Here is a 27,104-nt window from a genome sequence, read left to right on the forward strand (position 1 = left end):
TTGACAAAAAAAAACCCTGGAAGCTAATTGGTTACTATGCAGCGCTGCACAACAGGTTTACAGTTTTTGTAAATTAACCCCTAGGTGTAGTATTTGTTCTTATCAGTTGTCAGGAGGGAGAAAGTTGGTGCCTATTGTTGTATGGGAGGGTCAGTTAGTATTCTTCCTGATATGATAAGGTGGGAATGGTGAAAGAGCCTTTTTCCTCTTGGGTTAAGGTGACCAGATTTTTAAATGAAATCCGGGGAGATATATATTTTTTTTTATTGGCAAATGGTAAACTATTTTATAAGCATATTTCCTCAAATTATATATGCAGTGTATGTGGTATGTGTTTATGGAATGATTTATGATATATACGTTATTTTTCAAGTTTCGTCCATGAGATTAAAAAAAAAAAATACTTCTTAGGAATTTTTTTAGATATGACTATGAAGATAAGATAGAGAAAAAGCAGAGTGCAGAGTTCAGGAGTGTGCTACTTACAGAGAGCAGAGTTCAGGAGTGTGTTACATAAAGAATGTAGGGCTTAGGGGCGAACTACATAAAGAATGTAGGGCTAAGTAGCTCTTAGGAGCATGCTACATAAAGAATGCAGGGCTTAGGAGTGCGCTACATAAAGAATGCAGGGCTCAGGGGTGCGCTACATAAAGAATGTAGGGCTCAGGGGTGTGCTACATAAAGAATGCAGGGCTTAGCTGTGCCCATCTATGCAGCCTGAGCAGTGCCCACTGTGTCAGCTTTAATTTAAATTACCGGGTGCCCGACGTCACACAAGTCCTGTCTCCTGCATCGGCTCCTACCTATGATAGACAGCACATGTCCCGGCATTGGACAAGTATGCTGTCTATCAAAGGAGCCAAACCAGGAGGTGGGACTTTGTGTAACAGAGGACGCCCAGCGATTCAAATTAAAGCTGACACAGTGGGCGATGTTGGCCCGACACCCCCCAGTGTGTGGCACACAGGGCAGGTCGTCCCCCCTTGGTATGCCACTGGCTTCAGCACCCCCCTATCTATCTCAGCACCCACCCTGGATCTGCCCTGCACCTAGTGTTGCCCCTGCAATCCAGGGACAGGCTGGCTCCGGGGACAGTGTCCTCACCCTGGGGACTGTCCCGGGAAACCGGGGACGTCTAGTCACCCTATCTTGGGCTGCTTCTGGTCTGGTGCACCAGGTTTGTTCCTTGTTGAAGGCAAGGCTCTCCCTAAGTTCTAATACCTTTCTGATTTGAAGGGGGCTGCATTTGTCTGGCCTGAGGCTGGGAGGTGCTAGGAGGTCCTGATGATGTGCCCCCTGGGGTAGGTGTCCCAGAGGCCCCAAAAAATGCTTTTGGACTGCACACCATCGGTGTTTCACTGGCACAAAGGCACGCCACTTTTTTTATATTGTCAGTTTTTTTGTCACGAGTACTTGCACAACATGTGTGTTTTTGCACAGAGACAGAAATATCAGATCATTAGGGGGCCTGCTCTGATGTCGGGGGTATGTTCTGTGGCATTCAGGTCTTTTGCCTCTTCCCAACTGGAGGGCTCTCGGTTGGTAAACCATCTCTTTGGGAGAGCCACCAACCAAATACTTTTTAGGTGTGTAGACTAATTTCTCCACTGCAGGTGGTGCTCTCTTGTTAGGGAGAAATTCAAGAGGAACAAGATTTCTCTATTGTTTCCTGGGTCACTGGGGAAGTTATCCTATTGGATGCTGCCACCCCATGTGACTTGAGCTATCTTGGGTCAGGCAGAGCTATTTAAGACCCTGGCTCCCAGGTGTGGCACGCCTTTGGAAGTTGGTAGAGTAGGGATAGGTACCCCATCTGTTAGGGACAGTACTGTTGCTAGGGAAAGGTTCCTGATAAGGAGGAAAAGCGTAGGATTGCAGCTGCTTTGGACATCATCCCGCTTGGGCATGAGACGGTCAAACCGCATTCTACTCTCTTAACAGACGTTGTTAGTCAGGCTGATTCCAGCTCACTTCACATTACTGGAAATCATCAGTGTACCCATTTGGGCAGCCTTCCCACTGAGTTTGTTGTGAACTTTTGCTGTACGATTTCAATAGAAGTTTTCCAGTGCAGCTAACTGTGCGAATTATTGCTGCCGCACCACGCTGCACACCACCTACAACTTGTTAAACCATCTTGACTGGTCCCTAAGCAGTAGGGTCCACCTGGCTTCGGCCTTTGTAGACCATGGTGTAGCTTGCCTCAGTTAGGAGCCTTGTGTCCTGGGAGGTTCAGTGTTATAGGCCCTTCCTCTTCGGAGGTTTGGCCATTCTGTACCCTCATTTGTACCCTGCATTTCTTTTTTTTTGTCTGTTGTGAGTACACAATACACTGTTTTTGTTCACAGGGGATTGACAAAGCACCGCACCAAGAAGCTTAAAAAAAGCACTGTTGTATCCTGAAATTACATGAAGGTCAGCAGGAGGAAACCAGTGTGAATTGCTGAGGGCCCAGGAGATGGGAAGTGTTGGTCAATGGTGTGGTGACACAAATACCGGAATAGGTGAGTATACACGCCATATATAACCAATTACAAGTAAAATCACCAGAGATAGTTGAACCACGGAATATCCAATTGACTTAGGGGATGAGGAAGTCGTTTTTTTCCTCCTGTTGGATCAAATTGGATCTTGTCCTGTGTGTATTAGGCCTAAAGCCCCGTACACACGCAACGATTATCGGCCGACCGATCGGCCGACTTTTGTCCAGTGTTGTTGTGTTGGTTGGAATGTGCTCTAGACTGCACACAAATTTTCTCGGCCAACAAAAATCTACTTCAGAAGTGATGTCATGTGCTGGTTTACTTTCCGTGTGTTTTTTCATCTCTGAGCATGCCCAGTCTTGCTCATCAGATTTTTGTCTGCCAAAATCTGTACTGATTGACGGAAAATCGGCCGTTGTGGTGACGGCCAACAAAAATTTTATAGCCTGCACACCAGATTTTTTTTAGCCAAAAAGTCGGAGTCGGTTGTTGGAAGCATCATACTAACAAGCCGAAAATCGGCCGATCGGACGTTGGCCGAAAATTCACAGCCAACTATCGATGCGTGTGTACGGGGCATAAGAGATGTATTCATGGGCGTCCGCAAGGGGGGGCAAGTGCCCCACCCCCTGGAAATTTCCTAGCCTTCTCTAGGAGGGGAATCTATGGGGACCCTGCTCTAAAGGGGGATCTATGGGGGACCCTGTCCTGGCCTGCTCTAAAGGGGAATCTTTGGGGACCCTGCTCTAAAAGGGATCTATGGGGGACCCTGGCTTGGCCTGCTCTAAAGAGGAATTTTTGGGGACCCTGTTCTAAAAGGGATCTATGGGGGACCCTGGCCTGGCCTGCTCTAAAGGGGGATCTATGGCGATCCTGGCCTGCTCTAAAGGGGGTCATATTGGCTAAATATATATATATATATATATATATATATATATATATATATATATATATATATTCTTTGCAGGAAGAGACTGGAGTACCTGGTGGTGCAGGAAATCCTGGTAGCATAGGGAATATAGGTGAAAAAGGTAAGACTAAAGAGGGATCTATGGGGACCCTGGCCTGCTCTAAAGGGGATCTATGGGGGACCCTGGTCTGGGCTGCTCTAAAGGGGGATCTATGGGGATCCTGCTCTAAAGGGGATCTATGGGGGACCCTGGCCTGCTCTAAAGGGGAAACTATGGGGGCGTAAAGGGGCGGAGCATGGGTGACCTTAAAATGATGCCCCCCCTGAAAAAAGTTATGCTGACGCCCGTGGATGTATTTATAAATGTTTTCATCCAAGTTTCACACCTTCGCCCAGAACTCAGATTTTCCCAATTTAATCCATTGAGAAAAATGTGTACAGTGTGAATGGGGAAATCAACCACATTATGACCTCTAGTTGGAGCAGAGAAGCATGCTTATTCATATGGTACTCATCTCCATCTAGTGGTTTTAATGCAGTATTTTCCCCATTTACCATGTTTTGAATTGTAGGGAAGGAGGGGAAAGGTCCATTTTAAGTAAAACCTATATCAGAGGGTCACACAGCTGAAGGCTTTTCTGGGTTTTTCAAGAAAAGTAGCAGATAGGCTCCCGGGGGGTTCTCAGAACTTTTATTTATAATAGATTACAATGGCTGACAAGCTTACTTTAATCACTTCTGAAGAGGATATCATGCGCTATGAAAAGTACTTTTTTGATTGCGGTATTGATTGATGCTCTGGTTTCAGCAGGCGAGTGGGAGTGTTCGTGTTTACTGTACAAAGAAAAATATCCACATATCCTCTCTGCTCCCTGACAATGTTAAAGATTGCTCAGTAAGTTGTTTTAACCGACTGAGAAACAATTATAGTGCAATATCTCAGGTAATTTTCCTGCTGGATCAAAATAACCATCATCTGGAATGTAATCTTGGTGAATATTATTGGGACTGAGAAGTTGAGTGTTTTCTACCAATACTGTTCTTGCATTCTTATTGTTCAATACAAGTCTGCATTGCAGCACTAAAACTGAGACATGGGGCTTGATATACTAAAAGAAAATAGGCTGTTCACTTTGTTAAGGGAAGTTGCACTTCCAATGGCCACTGGTCTTTTGTTCAGTGCAAATGGGCAAAACTGCAATATGGCCACTAGATGGGGCTGAGGAATTTACTTATTTTGTATGATATTAACTGCCACAGGGGCTGACTGGCAACTTTCGGCCCAGGGGGCAAGTACAAACCAGAGGCCCATGGTGCAGTGACTCAGCCCCCCCCCCCCTCCCACTCTCCCTCTTCCCAGCCTCCTCCTGATTCCCATTCCAGGCTAAAGCTCTGCTCCAGGTACTCTCTACTCACCAGCCGAATCTGGGTTCCCGACCTGGCCAGCAGGGGCAGTTGGGGGGGGGGGGGGGCTGGGACAGCTCAGTCAAGGCTGCCTGGGAGGAGAAGAGTCTCCAAGTGGGGCATGGAACCGGCCTTACACCATCCATGCTGGGGAGGAGGGCTGCGCTCTGTCCTTGTCTTCATCCCACACTCAGTGGGTCAGCGGTGGGGACTTTTTACTTCTCTTCACCAGGAATCCTTTAGACATATCTGTGGCAGAAGCGGTGCAGCCTTTTTACGGTGGAATCAGAGCGGCTCGGGGGGGCAACTGCCCCCTGGCTCAGTCCTCCCCTGAACTGCCATCTAGTGGGCATAATGCGTTATTTTCCCTTTTCACATTTCTTTTCAGTGATTAACACTCAATTGCCTGAAAGCATTAATTCTATTTGCCCCAATTGCAAGGAACAAACTTACAGGCTTAACCTCTTGCTGAACCGCTCACAGTAAATGTACTACAGGCAAATGGCACAGCCGGTTAGATCGCGGTGTACTTTGTACAGTGTCATTAGTACAATATACAGCTTTATATCTGATCACTGTATTAGTGTCACTAGCAAAATCGGTGTCAGTTAGTTAGTGATCCTTTCAGCCAGTGTCAGTTAGTTCCAGATTGCTTGCCATACTATCATAGTCCCACTATAACGCCCCATTCACATATGCGTTTTGAACCGCATCCAATTTGCATGACATGTGAATTAAGCCGGCTTTCTATGGAGCCTGTTCACATATGTGCGGTGCAGCGGAAGTGCGAATTGACTGTGAATTTAAAAAGAATCCTATGCGTTTTTTGAGCACTGCGGTTCGGCTCATATGCAAATTTCAAGTTCATTGCCTTCCATGGGAACGTATTGGGCATGCTGGGTCGGTGACACCGTAGTGCCACCAGGTAATGGCAGTGGAACTGGCAGATGGCAGTAGCGGGGGTTTTTCTTTTTTTGGGTTGGCGGCGGGCGTCATGATTGACGATGGATCTCCCACAGTATGTGTATTCTTCGCAAATTCCGCATGCGCAGTAGACGCCGAAACCAAGCCTCGTTTTGGTTTCAGTAACCATTTGAACAGCCAATAGGAGGCTGTCCACTAACTATCGCCCTCCACACGTCTTCTTCTCTCTCCACTACTCCACTAGCACTCCCCTGTGACGTAGCAAGTCACATGGGGTAGTGGAGAATTTGTTTCATGGGGGAAGGTCAGAGTCTCACGTGAGCACGGGGCTGACGTCTAGCAGAAGAAATGACGCAGCCCCGCAATAGACCCTGCATTATTCCGGCAAGATCACTATCTTGCTGGAAAATAAGGCTACATTGAGCATGCGCAGGTGACGTCATTAAAAGGAGCGATGTAAATAGAAAAAGAACGGCTGAAGTGACAGGCAGGATAAAAGGTGAGTAATGTAATACGGACATAGCTGATTTATATTATGCAAAGTTGTCAAAATGAGTATACTACCGCTTTAAAGGGGGTTTCATGATTCCAATAAGCCTCCTGCCCGCAGACCCACACAACCACTGGCCGGGGTTGTGGGGAAGAGGCCCTTGTCCCCATCAAAATGGGGACAAGGTCCTCTGGAGTGGAGGGGGCCCCTGCCCCAAAGCACTCCTCCCCTATGTTCAAGGCATGTGGCCTGGATTGGTTCTTGCTTATCCCCACCCCTGTCCTGGCTTTCCAGGCTGCATGTTCAGATAAGGGTCTAGTAGTGATATTGGGGGGGACTCCAAGGCGTTTTTCTTAAAAAAATTTTAGCGTGTGGGTTCCCTTCAAAATCTATAACAGACATAAGGGTCTGGTATGGATTTGGGGGGACCACACGCCTTTTAAAAAAAAAAAAGTTGGCATGGGGTTCCTCTTAAAACCTGTACCAGACCCAAAAGGACCTGGTATGGATTGGGGGGGACCCCTATGCCGTTTTTTTAACCACTTAAGCCCCGGAAGATTTTACCCCCATTCCGACCAGGGGGTATTTTGCGATTCGGCACTGCGTGACTTTAACGGACAATTGTGCGGTCGTGCGACGCTGTACCTAAACAAATTTGGCGTCCTTTTTTTCCCACAAACAGAGCTTTCTTTAGTGGTATTTGATCACCTGTGCGATTTTTTGATCACGCGCTATAAACAAAAAAAGAGCGTCAATTTTGCAAAAATAGCAATATTTTTCACATTTTTTTATATGAAGTTCCCCCCGGCCAATTTGTTTTATGCTACCTATGTTTGGTAAAAAAAATCGCAAAAAGTGTGTTTTGATTGGTTTGCGCAAAAGTTATCGCGTTTACTAACAAAGGGAAAGATTTTTGTCATTTTTGTTGTTTTTTTTTTTTAACGCGTAATGGCGGCAACCTGCGATATCTTTTGCGGTACTGCGACATTGGGGCAGACAGATCGGACCCTTGACTGACATTTTTGACACTTTTGGGGTTACCAGTGACATTTCTACAGTAATCAGTGCTATACATATGCACTGTTACTGTAAAAATACACTGGTAGTGAAGGGGTTAACTTTATTTGGGAGGGAGGGGCTGTGTGTGTCCCTAGGGGCATGCTTTCTACTGTGATTGGCTGTGGCTTGAGCTGTAAGGACACTGATCAACGGATCTACATAGTAGATCCGTGAGATCAGTGTTTTTACACCGAGGAGAATGACAGGTGGCTTGTTTACACAAGCTGCCTGACTTTCTCCCTCTCCCCCGACGATCGCTAAGTGACCGGCGGACATCAGGTCCGCCAGTCACACGCACGGGGGGGTCCGTGACCACGCGGGAGCGGGAGCGCGCCTCCGGGGGTGCGCGCTCGCTCCCTAGACCCTCACAAGCTAGTGACGTAGCCCTACCTTTGCCTGTGAGGGGCTGACTGCCGACGTAGATCGGCGTTAGGCAGTCGGCAAGTGGTTAATGATTTTTTACATTCAACTGTCAGCGGGGAACCCCACTGACAGCTGATGAGTCAACCGCTGCTTAGGAAACTTGCAGTGAAATTGGCAGTGAAAACAAGAGTGGAAATTTGCACTGGACATGTGTGAACCTAGCCTAAGTCACTGATCACTGACGTTTTTTTTTTGTAGCAGAATACATTTTGGGATTAATTTATGAAGAAATTCAATTTTTTTTTTTATTGGATATGATTTATAACTATGGAAGAGCCCTCGGGCCATCATAAAACAAATTTAAAAGATTTCTGAGTTTGAAAAACATTTTTTTTTTTTTTTTTTTTTACAGAATTCTGAGTTTGAAAGTCAGAATTCTTAGATTAAAAGTCAGAATTCTGACTTTGCAAGTCAGAATTCTGAGATTACAAGTTTGGACCATGCTAAAACTTATTAAACACAATTCTGAGATTAAAAGTCAGAATTCTGAGATTAATCTCAGAATTCTGACTTTCAAACTCAGAATTCTGTAAAAAAAAAAAAAAAAAAATTTCAAACTCAGAAATCGTTTACATTTTTTTTCGATGGCCCCAGGGCTCTTCCATACTTCCATACCCATGACCCCATAAAGTGCAGTAAAAAAAAAAAATGTATATAAATGTTCATCCATGTTGACATAGTGTTGCATAGAGCAGTGCGCATGACCGCAACTAGAGTTGCTTGTTCCAATCACAGGAAGTGTGGGTGAAAAGGACAGGTTTGGGAGCTCAAGGACGACATTACAAAGAGATAGAAAAACATAGCAAATGTTTCATGAAAAATAGATTATAGAACTATTAGGTAGTGGATGTGTATGGATTATTTTTATAGAATAAAATAATATTTTTAACATTCTCATGTTACATTTGGACTTATAAAGCCGTATTGCGGTCACAAAGGGATTTAAAGAGCCTGTAAAAAAAAAACAGGCATGTAGCACTTTGGTGCTTTTTTTAATTTAATATTAATCCAATTTTTGTTTTGAGACTCCTCTGACAATTCCAGGAGCCCGCAGCATGAAACACTGCGTTCTAACATGGCCAGCGCTCCAGCAGCTGGAAAGAAAGCCTTGCGTAGGACTGAGCTCAGAAGCACGCCGAGGCTTCCATCTACTCTGCTCAGTACTGACCCTGCATGATCAAGTTGTAAAGAAAAACAGCCACGTGGACGCGGGCAGTCTTGCACAAGGCTTACCTTTCATCTGCCGGAGCCCTGGTGGTTTCAGAGCGGCTGTGATGTCGGAGATTGCTCAAAACAAAAAAAAAAGTATTGATACCAAAGTGCTCCAGTAAGTGCTACATTTACTGCATACACGATATTACCAAAAGTATTAGGATGCCTGCCATTACATGCACATGATATTTAATGGCATCCCAGTCTTAGTCCGTAGGGTTCAACATTGAGTTGGTCCACCCTTTGCAGCTATAACAGCTATAACTCTTCTGGGAAGGCTCTCCACAAGGTTTAGGAGTGTGTCTATGGGAATGTTTGACCATTCTTCCAGAAGAGCATTCGTGAGGTCAGGCACTGATGTTGGAAAGAAGGCCTGGCTTGCAGTCTGCATTCAAATTCATCCCAAAGGTGTTCTATCCGGTTGAGGTCAGGGCTCTGTGCAGGCCAGTCAAGTTCCTCCACCCCAAACTTACTCATCCATGTCTTTATGGACCTTGCTTTGTGCACTGGTGGAACAGGAAGGGGCCATCCCCAAACTGATCCCACAATGTTGGGAGCATGAAATTGTCCAAAATGTATTGGTGTGCTGACTCCTTAAGAGTTCCCCTCACTGGAACTAAGGGGCCAACCCCTAAGAAAAAAAAAAAAAACAACCCCACACCATAATCCCCCCCTTTCACCAAATGATTTGGACCAGTACACAAAGCAACCAATCTTGTGGTGAACCCTCTGTATTCACTCTGGTGAAGTCTTCTCTTGATTGTTGACTTTGACACACATACACCTACCTCCTGGAGAGTGATCTTGATCTGGCCAACTGTTGTGAAGGGTGTTTTCTTCACCAGGGAAAGAATTCTTCGGTCATCCACCACAGTTGTCTTCCAGGTCTTTTGGTGTTGCTGAGCTCACCGGTGCGTTCTTTCTTTTTAAGGATGTTCCAAACAGTTGATTTGGCCACACCTAATATTTTTGCTATCTCTCTGATGGATTTTTTTTTTTTTTCAGCCTAATGATGGCTTGCTTCACTGATAGTGACAGCTCTTTGGATCTCACATTGAGAGTTGACAGCAACAGATTCCAAATGCAAATAGCACACTTAAAATTAACTCTGGACCTTTTTTCTGCTCCTTGTAAATGGGATAATGAGGGAATAACACACACCTGGCCATGGAACAGCTGAGCAGCCAAGTGCCCCATTACTTTTGGTCCCTTAAAAAGTGGGAGGCACATATACAAACTGCTGTATTTCATACACCTTTCACCTGATTTGGATGTAAATACCCTCAAATTAAAGCTAGAAGTCTGCAGTTAAAGTACATCTTGTTTGTTTCATTTCAAATCCATTGTGGTCCATTGAGCCAAAAAGATTCAAATTGTGTTGATGTCCCAATATTTATGGACCTGACTGTATATTAATGGATTTTTTTTTTTTAACTAGTAATGGCGGCGATCAGCAACCTATTGCAGGACTGCGATATTGTGGCAGACAGTCAGACACTAACTGACACTTTTGACTTTTTTTGGGGAACCAGTGACAGTATTACAGTGATTAGTGCTAAAAAATATGCACTGTCACTGTACTAATGGCACTGGCTGGGAAGGGGTTAACATCAGGGGCGATCAAAGGGTTAACTATGTGCCTAGCCACTGTTTGTGCACTGTGTGGGAGATGCTTTTACAAGGGGAAGACATGGATCCTTGTCCCTGCTTTCCAAGAACACAGGATCCATGCCTTCCCTCCTGACGAAACGCAATCTGCCTTGTTTACACAGAGAGGCTGCCATTCTGCATCTGTCCTGGTTGATTGGTGGGTGCCAGTGGACATCAAGTAAACGGTACCCACCGATTGGCTCCTGCTGTGAATAATAACAGCGAGAGCCAAGCCGCAGGTAGCATGCATTCACACTCGCTACCCGGAAGTACAAGATCACATATATATATAAACTTTGTATCTTTTGAGCCCGGGTTCACACTTATGCGATGCGGGAAGGCTGCGAATTCGCAGCCTGTTCCCGCATTGCAAACGCACCCCCGGCAGTTCACACTGCCATATGCGATACGCTGGGGATGTCAATGTAATCTTAACGACACCCCCAGTTTGATCGCATATCGCAGTGCGATCTTGCAGTTCGCACAGGATCGGATCGCACAAGTGTGAACCGCTGTGCGATCCGATCCTGATGCGGCTGCAAAAAAGGGTCCTGTGCGTCTTTGCTGCGGGTGCGGTGCGAATTTAGCCATACAAAGTGTATGGCTAAACTCGCACCGCACAGCCGATCGCATGTAATGAAGGAGCAGTGCGCTCCGACATTACATGCGATCGCCGCAGCCGCATCAGTGTGAACCGGCACTCAAATGTTAAATCCTGGTCTGTAGCTCATCTTCAGTTGTGCCTGTTTGCTTTATATTGGCACTTTACACTCACCGGCCACTTTATTAGGTACACCTTGCTAGTACCGGGATGGACCCAGTTTTGCCTTCAGAACTGCCTTTATTCAATTAATAGATTCAACAAGGTGTTGGAAACATTCCTCAGAGGTTTTGGTCCATAGAGACACAATAGCATCACGCAGTTGCTGCAGATTTGTTGTCTGCACATCCATGATGCGAATCTCCCAGTCCACCACATCCCAAAGGTGCTCTAATGGATGAGATGTGGTGAGTGTGGAGGCCATTGGAGTACAGTGACCTCATTGTCATGGTGAAGAAACCAGTAGCGAGATGATTGGAGCTTTGTGACATGGTGCATTATCCTGCTGGAAGGAGCCATCAGAAGATGGGGACACTGTAGTCATAAAGGGATGGACATGGTCAGCAACAATACTCAGGTAGGCTGTGGCATTTAAATAAGGCTTAGTTGGTACTAAGGGGCCCAAAGTGTGCCAAGAAAATATCCCCCACACCATTACACCACCCCCAGCCTGAACCGTTGATACAAGGCAGGATGGATCCATCCTCTCACAGGTGGGGTGATATCAAATGCACTCCACCTGTGAGAGGAGAGATACAGGAAGCATCGGCTCTGCATGCTTCCTCCAGCACTGCTCCTCACACTCCGATGATCATGTGTCTCAGAGGAGCCAGCATTTCCCACCAGCAGTACCAGCCAGCAGTACCAGCCAGCAGTACCAGCCAGCAGTAACCACCAGCAGTACCAGCCAGCAGTAACCACCAGCAGTACCAGCCAGCAGTACCCACCAGCAGAACCAGCCAGCAGTAACCACCAGCAGTAACCACAAGCAGTAACCACAAACAGTACTCACCAGCAGTACTAGCCAGCAGTACCATCCAGCAGTAACCACCAGCAGTAACCACAAGCAGTACCCACCAGCATTTCCAGCCAGCAGTACCCACCAGCGGTACCTGCCGGCAGTACCAGCCAGCAGTAACCACCAGCAGTACCAGCCAGCAGTACCCACCAGCAAAACCAACCAGCAGTACCAGCCAGTAGTAACCACCAGCAGTATCCACCAACAGTACCAGCCAGCAGTACCCACCAGTGGTACCTGCCGGCAGTACCAGCCAGCAGTACCAGCCAGCAGTAACCACCAGCAGTTCCCACCAGCAGTACCTACCAGCAGTACCAACCAGCAGTACCAGCCAGCAGTACCCCGCCAACAGTACCCACCACCATCAGTACCAGCCTGCAGTAAAGCATAATTGTGTGTATCCCAGCATGTGCAGTGTTTCTGACTCCTACCACCATGACTACTTCAAATCACTGAAGTGGTCATGGTGGTTAGAGTGTTCCTTAAATATCTCTCAGAAGAAGTAAACCTCTGTATACTGATTCCATTTCATTTGATCGTCCTCTAGTTGTGTTACATTGGTGGGGGGAAGGGTGGAGTGCGTCCCTAAAATGAGTTTGCCACCTCCCTGAAATTAGTTTTTGCAGGTTTGGATGTCTGCATATGGCACATGCTGACTAGAGGAATGTCTTATGCTTCATTTGCATGCTGACTTGATACGGCTTGTGAAATTAATATCACACAGAAGACAAACACTGGGTTGTTTATTGATCGGAAGTGCTATTGATTTGAAACCACTAATCTATTAACACGTTTTAAATGATTTTTCCAAAGCTATCAAGCGTTAGCGGATTGAGGCACCTCGGTGAATACACTGACCACACATGATCTATGGCAGGGTCCCACTATATCACATGCTAGGCACAGCAGGGAATATTATTTTACATGGCATTAGGTAAGGTGGAGGAAAGAACACCAGATACAGTTCTGCTTAGCGAAGTGCTGCTGTCAATGAGCGAGGTTTAATAAAGCTTGTTCTGTTGAAGAGAAGCAGAAATGGCTTCATCGATTTAGAAATGGCATTGATTGTCAGCTCTAATCCATTAATGCATTTTTAAGTCTGCAAAATAGTGAAATGAAGGTATGAAATTTGAGATCAATGTTTTTTTTAAAGAGTACCTGTCATTTTTTTTTACAGACCTTAAAGTGGTTATAAAGGCAGAAGGTTTTTTTATCTTAATGGGGAAGTAAAGCTTCCTCTGTAACTTGTACCTATAGGTAAGCCTATGATAAGGCTGACCTATAGGTACTGTAAATATCTCCTAAACTTGCACTGTTAGGAGATATTTACATTGCATGCAACCAGTGACATCATTGGCGCATGAGCTCTGCAGGAACGGCCGCCCGTGCCATTCCTTCAAAGCCCTGTGCAGTGAACGGCAGCTCCTGCGTGCATGCACAGGAGTGACATCATCGCAGCTCCGGCCAATCAGATTGCCAGAGGACACAAACCTGGAAGGAAGACAGCTGAACATGTTGGCGTGTCACCAGTAATCGGGCGGCACAACGGGGGCTTTGTTCTAAGGTAAGTATTTTATAATGAGCTAGTATGCGATGCATAGTATTATTATATTATACAGGATTTATATAGCGCCAACAGTTTGCGCAGCGCTTAACAAAATGATTTAAACTGAATATTTAGTTGGGCTTCCAAAATTCCGTAACACATTTACGGCATACTAGCTCATTATGCCTTTATCTTTCAGGTTTTTTTTTTTTTATTTATTTTTTTTATGAGGTTTACAACCTCCTTAATATATTCTATGCATTAAGATAAAAAGCCTTCTTTGTGTAGCAGCCCCTCTCAGCCCCCCTAATACTTACCTGAGCCCCCTCTCAATCCAGCGATGTCCACGAATGCCTCAGCCGTCTGGGACTCTCCCTCTCGATTGGCTGAGACGCAGCAGCGGCGCCATTGGCTTCCACTGCTGTCAGTCAAACTCGGTTAGCCAATGAGGAGAGGGAGGGGCTGGGCCAAATCGCAGCTCTGTGTCTGAATGGAACTTGGGACATGAGAATGTGAATGGGACTTGGCTTGGGTGCCCCCATAGCAAACCGCTTGCTGTGGGGGCACTCAACAGGAGAGAGGTGCCAGGAGCTCCAGCCAGGCACTTGAGAAGAGAAGGATCTGGGCTGTTCTCTGCAAAACCAATGAAGCAGAGGAGGTAAGTATAACATGTTTGTTATTTTAATAGAAAAAATTAGACTTTACAATCAGTTTAAAGGCCAATAGTCTAATCAGCTAAGATTATTATTAGCTATGATTAAGCACTAAATGTAAATAAATAAATAGTGGGAGCTCTCGCGCTCAAAAGCAATATTACTCCAAAAATAATATCGATATCAATATATAATATGGAATCAATATATGAGCAAACATGAAAAAGATGATGAAAGTGAATAGATCACAGTGCTGTAACTTAAATAAATATAACTGAAAAATAACAGTGCAAAATGATATAAACTGTTAGCTGCGCACATATATCATCCAAAACAGTGACATGTGTATAAGTGATCAATCAAATAATCAAATACGTGAACAATAAAATTCAAAAAAACTGCCACCAAAAATATATTTGTATATGAATATGAAAAATAAAAATAGTCCAAAAAAGTTAATGAACTAAACTGAAAATCCATAGTGATAAGTACAGATAGTCCGGTGAGATTCCAGTGACTTCAAGATAAAAGAAACACCAAAAAAAAAGGTCCACCACCTCTGTGTTCCACACCCCTTTGCCAAGTCACTCACCCTCACTTAATGCCCTCCACTCTCATGGTATGGGCAAAAGACACTTGGATGTTACACCTTAGATCAAGAGTACACTGGCTGGTCGATCACTGATGCCTAGATAGCCTTCCTTCCGCTCATAGCATGAAAAGAAAGAGAAGATACCACTAGTGCAATGACATCTGAAAGAACTTTTAATGAAATATCAGCTTCTAATGTTTAGACTCACATGGAACAATCCTTGTAAAAACACATAAAATAATGTCATAAGTGGGGATAAAGGTGCTCACTCAGGTCCTGCTGCCGCGGCGTAGTGTACCGATGGAACCGAGGAGACACCTCTGCTCACCTGACCAATCCTTCCGGTAGGTGCATGGCTACACAACTTCCCGGAAGGATTGGTCGAGACCAGATATAGTGAATGCAGGCTCCTGGGGAGACCAGATATAGTGAATGCAGGCTCCTGGGGAGACCAGATATAGTGAATGCAGGCTCCAGGGGAGACCAGATATAGGGAATGCAGGATACTGGGGAGACCAGATATAGTGAATACAGGCTCCTGGGGAGACCAGATATAGTGAATGCAGGCTCTTGGGGAGACCATATATAGTGAATGCAGGCTACTGGGGAGACCATATATAGTGAATGCAGGCTCCTGGGGAGACCAGATATAGTGAATGCAGGCTCCTGGGGAGACCAGATATAGGGAATGCAGGCTACTGGGGAGACCAGATATAGTGAATGCAGGCTCCTGGGGAGACCAGATATAGTGAATGCAGGCTACTGGGGAGACCAGATATAGTGAATGCAGGCTACTGGGGAGACCGTATATAGTGAATGCAGGCTCCTGGGGAGACCAGATATAGTGAATGCAGGCTACTGGGGAGACCAGATATAGTGAATGCAGGCTCCTGGGGAGACCAGATATAGTTAATGCAGGCTACTGGGGAGACCAGATATAGTGAATGCAGGCTCCTGGGGAGACCAGATATAGTGAATGCAGGCTCCTGGGGAGACCAGATATAGTGAATGCAGGCTCCTGGGGAGACCAGATATAGTGAATGCAGGCTCCTGGGGAGACCAGATATAGTGAATGCAGGCTCCTGGGGAGACCAAATATAGTGAATGCAGGCTCCTGGGGAGACCAAATATAGTGAATGCAGGATCCTGGGGAGACCAGATATAGTGAATGCAGGCTCCTGGGGAGATCAGATATAATGAATGCAGGCTCCTGGGGAGACCAGATATAGTGAATGCAGGGTCCTGGGGAGAGCAGATATAGTGAATGCAGGCTACTGGGGAGACCAGATATGGTGAATGCAGGGTCCTGGGGAGACCAGATATAGTGAATGCAGGCTCCTGGGGAGACCAGATATAGTGAATGCAGGCTCCTGGGGAGACCAAATATAGTGAATGCAGGCTCCTGGGGAGACCAAATATAGTGAATGCAGGATCCTGGGGAGACCAGATATAGTGAATGCAGGCTCCTGGGGAGATCAGATATAATGAATGCAGGCTCCTGGGGAGACCAGATATAGTGAATGCAGGGTCCTGGGGAGAGCAGATATAGTGAATGCAGGCTACTGGGGAGACCAGATATGGTGAATGCAGGGTCCTGGGGAGACCAGATATAGTGAATGCAGGCTCCTGGGTTTAGTAACACTTTAAGATTAGCACAAGCATTTTTGATAGTTATCATTCACAGCATGCCTTGAATGTTACTGTTTTGAGAAACAGTTAAATTGATGGGTTTAGTTCCGCTTTAAGTAATTTCATCAATTTGTCATTTTAAAAGAATTTCTGATATTTTTATTTTTTTTTTCCTTTTAAATTGTAATTCTGAGTTAACTAGAATTCAGTTGTCTTAACAAGTGTTCATAAACAAAGGCACCTCAACTATCTGCAAAAGTTTTCTCTGTCTTCTTCTTTGTAATTAAACACGCGGTGTGATAGACCATAAAATATACTGTTTGTGTTTCTTATTGTACTGCTCCATTTGAGGGAAATATTAGGAGCTGTTAATCTATAATTAAATGCGCACTGAAGAGATAAATGAGCTGTTATTTATTTGCACCGCTACTTGTGATTCACGGCACCAGTAAAAGAAGAAAAAAAATTAGTGGCGTTTCCCCGAAAAGTCATCAACTTGCAAAAATAAGTTTAGAGGAAGCAGAGAGAAACTTCCAGAGTTAGAAATAATTAAAAAGAAGAACAGAATAATGGATCGGAATCGCAATTTCAAATAAACCAAGGAGGGGAGAAATCTCTTTTTTATTGATTATAAAAGTATAATTAGAAATACAAGTTTCAGAAATGGTGAAGAGAAGAAGAAATAAAATATTGCTATGATATTTTTAACAGCAACATGAAAGAATGTTAATCAGGTATTTCATTAATGCAGAAAACCTGAGATAGAATAGAACATTGGTTTTCCTTCCTATTTAAAGATCTTCTTATAATTCTTTCTTTCCTTCCCTTTTTGGATACAAGCCCATCCTTTCTTTTCCCCTTTCTTCCTCTTCCTTTTATTTTTTTCTCCCTTTCTTCTGAACTTCCTTCCTGATAAACCTAATTAGAGTATGGAGAAGCACCTGATGCAAAAGCTCATCTAACTTAAATATGTTTTTTTTTTTTAAGCATTTAATGATGAAGAGGATCAAATGCAGCCAAGTTGTTTCAGGATCCCCCCCCATTGCTTTAGATTCGGGTCTGCGTCTCCCCGAAACACACAGACTCTGGGAACGTAGGACCTGGATACAGATTTGGAGCCTTTGTGCCCAAATCAGCAATGACTGCTTACACCTCCTAGACTCAGAGCGGAAGGTAATATCATCAGCTCAAAACAATTTAATGCTGGTGTCTCCTGCTATAATCTGTTTATAAAGGTGTTAACTTATGTGTTTATTGTTAAGTTTGTCTGTCCTATTGTGTGCCTCCTTGGTGTGAATTTCCCTTGTTAATTGAGTCACCTTTTGTTTCTGTCTGTTGGCTAATCCTCTTGGAGGTTCCCAAGCAATGGGATTAGTTTTGTACCAACTTTACCTTGTTATCTAACGCTTGTGTTATGTTTTCGGTAGCATTTGGTTTTATTGTTCATGTGGTGACTGCCCTACTAAAAACCTGTATTTCTGTTTAATAAACAGTTATTTCTTTGGTTTTTATCTCAACATCTTGTCTGTGTATGATGCTCGAAGTAAAGGGCTGGTATTAGCTCTCGGTCTGCTGGAAGGATTTGGAGGGTAGGAGGCACTGTTTGGTGGAAGCACCCTGTGTTGGGGGTAACTAGTTTCAAAGTAACGGATTACAGTAACTACATTACTTTTTTTGGTAACAAAGTAAAGTAACTAGTTACAATACTAATATTGGTAACTACAGTAAAACCTTGGACTGCGAGCATAATTCGTTCCAGAACCATGCTTGTAATCCAAGGCACTCTTATATCAAAGCAAAATTTCCCATAAGAAATAATGGAAACTCAGATGATTCGTTCCACAACCATTTATTCATAAGTCCTTCAGTTTATAGTCCATGTAAAAAGATTATAGCATTACGATAGGTTGCATAAAATGTCCATCCACAAATAGCCACTTCCATAAGGGGATTAGAAGCAAAATCCAGCAGGAGCTACAGAGTATCAAAGAGAAGAGAGGCGCCTCTAAGTGTAGCAATATGGTTCCATTTAATGAAGGTACAACATTTAGCAACTCACATGGTTAATGAATAAAACAGGCACATCTAAGTATGCAGGCATCCGGGGTAAAGCTGTCCACATAGACTACCTTCTGCACCGCCGGCTGCCAGTCTGTAATCCTGACCGGGAAGACCACCCTGCAGTAAAGCGATCTGAAAGCGAGGGGCAGCATGGAAGGGATGACGTAGATGTCGGTGCGGAAGATGGTCTATGTGGACAGCTTTACCCCGGATGCCTGCATCCTTAGATGTGCCTGTTCCAATCATCAACCATGCGAGTTGCTAAATGTTGAACCTTCATTAAATTTAACCATATTGCTACACTTAGAGGCACCTCTCTTCTCTTTTATACTTAGCTGTGACTTGAGGCTACTTGTATATCAAGACATCGCTTGTATATCAAGTCAAAATGTATTTGAAAATTTTGCTTGTCTTGCAAAGCGCTCTTAAACCAAGTTTTTACTGTACACTACTTTACGAGGCTATAGGAGGTAACTACACTACTTTAATAGGCTATAGGAACGCGCGTTCCTGCGTTACCCAAGCCGTGCGACACAATCGTTATTTCGAAGAATAGAGAGGGATGAAGTTTATGACTTTTTGTTGCACTTTATGTTTTATTCTGTTTTTTCAGGTTTTGTTCTCATGTTTCCCAAAGCCTGTGTTTATACAATAAACTCTATGCAGAAAGAGTGTCATGTATCTTCTTTTACACGGTCAATTAAGAAAGAGGAAAGTAAAGTAATAAGTAGTGAAGTTACTTTTCAAATGCAGTAACTAGTAAAGTAATCTCATTACAATTTACAGAAGTAACTAGTTACATTTTTTGAGTAACTACCCCAACACTGGAAGCACCCAAGTAGGGTGCCAAGCGGTCCATCACATTCTTATTTAGAGTGATGACAAGTGATTACCAGGGCATGAAAGGAAGGGAAATTGCGTCTTTGAGCAAACAGCAATAAATTCCTGGCTGATTTTCTAAGCTCTTCCTCTGTCATATCCCTCCCGCTACTCCAAAACACCTAATGCGCAAGCGCGAGTCAGGACAGCGGGAAAGTTTGACTCAGCGCTGACTCCGCCAGCTGCCAGGGTAAGTCACTCACTGTCTGAAGGGGTTTTAACCCCTTCAACTTGGGATATGGGGTAGGGAGGCTGGAGCACCGGCTCTCCATTGGTGATGCTCTTCATTGGTGAGGCTTTCTAAGTCTCCAGATTACACAGTATTGTAATGTAATAAACGCAGGATTAATGTATGGTATCTTGCTTGATTTTTATGGAAATATTGATTTTACTGCTTGTTTTCCAAACTTCTGTTTATTAGGTTTGAAGTATAATATATATATTTTTAGTGTGGCTGTTTTTCTTGAAAGAACGTCTTCTCTACTTATAGGCCGGAGAAAATCTGGCTGCAGAATATAAACAGGGAGCACAGGATTTCCCTTAAGTCCCCAAACTTTGCCTGGGAAGTGAGGGAGATCCCAGATGTGGAATAAGTTTGCAAGAGCTGATTTATTTGAAGCTCTTGAGGCCAGAGAGAGCCAGGCAAGCAGCATTTAAATAGGAGGCCACACAGAATAATAATATATATGTTTTACCCTACTGTTAGGAATCCCGTTGCCAGGTGGAAAAATTTACAACAGGAGTCCCCTATAAAAGAAGAATCTTTATTCTTACTTTTCTGGGAGGCAGTATATTGAACCTTCACCCTCTTGAAGAGCTGCGGACAGTGCTGCTGCCCAACACTTCAGAGAGACATAGTAGTGACATAGGGATCAGTGGGAGAACATTGCCCAGCATTGGGGGTGTGGCAATTTTTATTTTGCCTAGGGCGCCAAAAATCATTGCACCGGCCCTGCCAGTATGGTGTCCCATTTAGGGGATCACCAGGGCATTAAATGAAGGGAATTGGCCCAAAGGAGACACATCTAGCAAAAAAAAATTCCTGATTGATTTTCTAAACACTTTCAATGTCGATTCCTTCCCTCTATTCCAAAACAAAAAAATTTTGGAGTCCTACTTTAATTGAAATATTACTGGAGATTTTATCATGTACAAGGACAGGAGCGGTTTACATGACAACACAAAGACATTCCATTATTTTTTTTCCACTGCTGTGCTCATTTCCATTTTATCTGTGCCATTCTAATACATGCAGATCACATTTCAGAGATTTTAAACATTTTCTACAAATGCTCTCATAATGAACCATGACATTTCAGTGTTCAGTAAAAGGTAGTCTAATTTATCAAACCTCTCCGCTGCGGCCATTTTTGCAGATGCAGGTGTACAGGAATCTGATATGGGAGCAGATTTGCATTATTTATATCTGTTACTGAGCCTGTTAGCAATGCATCTTGGGATTGCTCATAAATTTCACCAGGGAAGCCATTAGGGTCTACTGGGCCGAGTTTTAATGTAGCTATTACTGATGTTAATTTGCAAGCAGAATTATAATTCTGACTCATATGCAGTAGAATTTGTGACTACGTGTTGCACAGGTTAAGAAGGTTTCAGGGCTTTTTCCAGACAGGGGGTAATGCTTACCGCCCTCTAAAAAGCTCCCCATGGTGGATGGTTTTCAGAGGGCGATATGGCAGTGATTGGCGGGCATTCAGGAGACACTACTGCCACTCACTAATGCCTGGGTTTTTTTTTTTTTTTTCCTTTTACTTTTTTTTATTTCCTGACAATTACGACAATTTCAATTTTTTTCTTTTTTTTTCTTTTTTTTTTTTTAGACAATAAACATTTATTGAACTTTATAATGAATACATACAAGGTACAGTATGATAGGATGATTTAAACAAAAGAAAAAGATAAAAAAATAAGAGGGAGATAACATGTACATTAATACATATAGTGTTAGTACATTGTTAGTTTTTGCATCTATACACCCGTGAGGGACCAGAGCAATTTTTATTTTTGCTTTTGGGTATATTTTCTAAGGTTTGCTTTTGGGTATATTTTCTTGCAAAAAAATGTTTTTTTTCTTTGCAATCTGTGACCAGTAAAGCTAGGTTTATATGTGCCACACCTCTAAAAAGCAATCCTCATTTGAATCACTTTTCAGAGGCATTTGGCATGGTGTCAGAAGCAGTTACATTATCTCTCTACCGCCTGTTCTAACCCCTTAAAGGCAGACATTGCACAAAGTTGCATAGCAATTTTGGCACTGCTCCATTCAATTAAACAGGTCACATTCAGGTGTAGTACTGCCCATCAATTGCGGCATATTTGCGGCATGTGAACACATCTCTCTGTGGCCCCATCAACTGGGCTGATTGGGGAGGGGTAAAAAAAACTCATGTTTTTACTGCCCCCCAACCCTAAGTGGTGTAAGTAATCTCTTACTGTAAATAAAAAGTATACATTACATTCTTTGTTTTGTTCTGTTTGTAATGACACTAAAATGCTAAAAAAGCCTGAAATTAAACAAAGGTTTTTTTCTTTTCACATTTACATATTTTATTTATTTTTTAATAAAACTTAAACAAAAACTCGAAACAAAATAAAGAAAAAAAAAAAAAAAATTTAAAATAATAGTTAAAAAAATTAAAAAAATTAAAAAAAAAATCAGCAGAAATTATAATTAAAGGAAGAAGGGGAGAAAATAGGTAATTAGGACTATTAGAAAAGAACCAGAGTAACGGGACTTTAAGTCCCCGTTCACACTGGGGCGACCTGTGAGGCGACCTGGTCACCTCACAGGTCGCCGTAGGTCGCCTTCCATAGAGAAGCTGCGGACCCGTTCTAATAGGAGCGACACCTTAGAAAAAGGGTCCGGAGCTTCTTTGGGGCGACCCGGATCGACCGTCATAGACTTCAATGTTATGAAGTCCGTGCCGGCCGATCCGAGGTCGCGGCGCGCTGCTCGCACTGCGACCTCAGAGGTCGCCCCGGGAAGTCGGATCGCCCCAGTGTGAACGGGGCCTTAATGAGGCATGAAATAAAGAAAATAAATATTTATTCTATAAGACATACAGTAATACAGTTCATATATTTTGGTAGACAATTAATGTTGAACAGTATAGAATTCTTATTGGGAATATAAATACAATACAATAGGATCTCACATAGGGTCTTTAAAAATTAATTTCAATATGGAAACACTATATATATCAATTCATAGATGATTATAATAAGAGAATAAATAAATATATAAAATAATAGAATAAATTATTGCATCCGAGTTTTTGTGTAATCTCGACGTGTTTCTTGGACCTCCGTCCATTCATCAGGAGTATTGGATGCTGATAAGTATCTAAAGAAGAGGAAAGGGATTTAGTCATTATTGCACCAGAACATATGTAATGAAAATATAATTTTAGGAATCTGTACGAAACCTTATACCTTAAGCGGGTAGGGAAGTTCTGGCTGAGTTCACCACGGCAAAAACCACGTCAAAACCAGGTACCCCCTCCCCTCCAGAAAGGTGCCAAATGTGGCAGCAGGGGAGGTGGCAAACAAGCACTGCTCCCCCTTGTGGGTGGAGCTCCGCTTTAAGAACCAGAACTGATTTATGTGCTTCCTGATCAAATAATTCCCATGATTAGCCAATCATGATAACCTCATGGTGAGATGATTACTATTTTGTAGTAACAAACTCTCCCATTGCCTGCTTTTCTCACTTGCAGAAAAGAATATTACCTTGATAGGACAAGATTTATCAGGAACTATAAAGGATTTGACTCCATTTTCTATAAATGTTTTATTTGTTAAATATAAAAAAAAAGAAAGAAAAATATTTAAAATTTATTTTTTTTTTTTTTTGGCAACAACAAACAAAGAAAATTATCTGTAAAACCACTATTACTTTCCATTATTTTTTTATAGGTTTAAATAAACAAATAAAAGGATGTGCCCTCTAGGTTTGATGGCTTTAGGCTATAAACAACTCCTACAGCGTCAGCACCAACATTGATCCTGGAATCAGTCAATGGATAAATGCAATGATGCATGCGCCCTCAGTAAAAGCTTTATTTCTGTTTCTTCATTGAAAAGGGTGCAATCATCTATCGGTCACAAATTTTCTGGTGGAAAACTATTTTATGCTTTATGACCTCTGAAATTGTGCATTCCACTATATGGACTGAATACCACCAAATGATACTCAAATGGACTTTACTTGGAATTATTGGGTCAAGAGGACCTGTCGCAAACTCAACAGCAACTCAGGCCACAGGTGTTTGCGGCATCTAAATTGAGAATGAGACCCTCTGCTATTTCTTCATCACCACCCACTTGCAGAACAATACCGAAATGTAACAAAAAGCTTTTGGAACTGAATAAAGATTTGCTCCTAATTAGTGAAGGCAAATACATGGCAAGGTTGTAGAATGCAATTGGGTCCCCAGCTGCTTGTACGCATAGCTCAGTGTCCATAATGCAGCATGTGCTCACACAGAGTGCAGAGAAGACCATGTGCTTAATCGGGAGGAAATACTGCGCTAACTATCAAAACTTACAGACAGCTGCTAACACTACAGAAGACAGTCTGTTACAAATATAAAAGGGAAAAACCCCAGATGATGTCTAATGAGACGAAACATGTCGGGTCATAACCTTGGTGCCACTGCGTTACCCTTGATCTTTTGAGGTTCTTTGATACAAGCGCTTGTTGTCTTCTATTATTGCAAGTGTATCCAATTTTATTAAATATTTTATTGGGAAGTTTTTACACTAGCTCCTTTTTTCTTTGAGTTATTGTGGAAACGGTCCAGAGAGGATTCTGTTGTTGGCTTTACTGAGTGTTCACCTATCTTGACCCCATCCGTGTATACCCACATTGGAGGAAGTGAAGGCGGTTACCATCAGCTGTCTACATTTAATTGGAGGAGTTTGAGCCTATTACATCTGGTAAGCCCCCCTCTATAATTGGTGGTGGTTTATACACGATTGGGTGATCCTTAACCACTTCTGGACCGGAAGGATTTGCCCCCTTAATAATCAGGCCATATTTTGCGATTCGGCACTGCGTTATTTTAACGGACAATTGCATGGTCATGCCATGCTGTACCCAAACTAAATTTATGTCCTTTTTTTCTCACAAATAGAGCTTTCTTTTGGGGGTATTTGGTCACCTGTGCGATTTTAATTTTTTGCGCTATACACAAAAAAGAGCGACAATTCTGAAAAATAAACCCAATTTTTTTTTCACATTGTGCTATATAACATTCCCAAAAAAAATGTTTTAAATCAAAATGTTTTAACATTTCAGGCCAATTTGTTTTCTGCTACATATTTTCAGTAAAAAAAAATAGCAATAAGCGTTTTTTGATTGGTTTGTGCAAAAGTTATTGTGTCTACTAACTATGGGAAAGATTTATGTCATTTTTATTGTTTTTATTTTGTTTTTACTAGTAATGGCGGCAATCTGCGATTTTTTGCAGGACTGCGACGTTGCGGTGGACAGATTGGACTACTGACTGACATTTGTGACACTTTTGGGGGTACCAGTGACATTACTACAGTAATCAGTGCTAAAAATATGCACTGTTACTGTAATAATGACACTGGCAGGGAAGGGGTTAACATTATGGGTAATCAAGGGATTAAATGTGAGCCTAGGAGAGTGTTTCTAACTGTGGGGGGGGCGTGGCTTCTGAAATGACCATAGAGACATGTGATCCTATATAGAAGGATCACAGGGGCTCTATGATCATTCCAGGGAGAAGAATGGTCAGATGTGTTTACAACAGCCAACTGTACTTCTCTCTTAGTGGTAAACGATCGAGGGTGTCAGGCGGCAATCTGAGCCACCTTCCCGCTGCATCGGCTTCCCCGCTGACAAGCAGGGGCGGGAGCACGCCGGTGGCTGCACGCGCTCCCTCCCTAGCCTCCCGAGAGCGAGCGCCGTACATGTAAGGTGATTTGCCTGGGAGCGGCTGCCTTCCGCAGTACATCTGCGGTGGGCGGTCATAAACTGGTTAATTTCATTTTCACTTATGGGTTGTTTCACACACATCCAGGCTGAGATTGTTGCAGGATCATGTGCTTACTGAGGCACTGGTAAAACTTCCCAACAGATGTAGCAGAGAGTAGAAGAGCTTTAGAAATCTGTCTTCTTTTCTGATCTTTTCTGTTTCAAATTCCGCTTTATACATTAACATAGCTCCTTAGAACCAGTTTGTCCAGACAGTATGGTCACCTGCTGACTTGGCACCATCCACATGCAGCTTAACTCTTCAATAAGATACAGTAGTTAAAGTGGTGGTAAACCCCATTCATGAAATTTGAACTGGGCACATATATCTGTAGTGTTTACTTATCTCTCTCCAAAGCCTTAAGTCATGTGTCTTTCTGCTGCTCCATTCCTCTGTTATCAGCATGATAACTTCTGACAAGTTCTCTGACACAGAAGATAAAAGCAGCTGGAAATTTGTGTCAGGGTGGGTGCATAGAGATACATTAGCAGAGAGCTGGTCTATTCACAGCACAGCTCTGTGTGTTTCTTCCTTTCTCTGCCTATGTGTGTGTGTGGGGGGTGTGTGTGTGTGGGGGGGGGGGTGCCTTTCCTCCAATCAGCTGTCACACAATGTATGCCAAGACTCCACACCCAGTGCTGGAACAGGAAGGAAGAAAACATTTTAACACTGTGTTCTGATTCTAAACAGTGTAGAAAGTTGAAGACAGCAGATATACAAAAACAAAAAAACTTTTGTAGGGAGATTTGTTTAATCTCTGTGTATCATCTGAGGCTGTTCACTTCACTGAATATATGTGAGGGTTTACATCCACTTTAAATCCAACACAATTTTATTTCAGCTAATTGCAGTGCAGTGGATGTTTATCCAGTCTTATGAAGTGTTTTCAAGACAATTACTTTTCTAAGTCCTGTGTCTGTGAAATACAAATATTAGGTGAGAGCAGTGCCGTGACAAGGTCATCCAGCGCCCAGGGCAAGGATGCCAAATTGCACCCCCCTTCCCTTAGGTTCAGGGTCAAGGTGCCCTCCAATGCCTGCAATAAACCATTGTGCCCAGTGCAGCCTCCCCTCCTGCCCACCTCTTGTCCCGGCCCTGGTTGAGAGAATACGGAAGAGGTCTAGATTGGACTGAACTTACTAGCACCAAACAGGGGGAAAGGACAGAGAAAACACATTGTAGTAGCCCAAAACCACCACTAGATGTCAGGATACCGCACAAAATAATAACCTCATGCAGTTTAATACAAGACTTTAAAAATACATGAAGTTGGGCAGAGCAAATATTTTTTTCTTAACTCAGCTCAAAACTACATATAGACATATGCCATTCATCAAAACTATCCATGTACACATAAATGGTACATATATCCTAGCACTTCACATACTAGGAAACTACCAAATCTCCATATTTCCCTGAATATCCAGTGTTATCCCTCCTATTCGTAGTCCCCATATAAGAGTTAGGGTTTACTGAAGGAGAGAGATATGTGTTCCTTGGCACGTTTCTTAGACCAACTGTCTACTTCTTCAGGAGAAGCAAAGAAG

This window comes from Pelophylax lessonae (genome assembly GCF_965119305.1).
Source record: "Pelophylax lessonae genome assembly, chromosome: 11".
Classification (NCBI taxonomy): domain Eukaryota; kingdom Metazoa; phylum Chordata; class Amphibia; order Anura; family Ranidae; genus Pelophylax; species Pelophylax lessonae.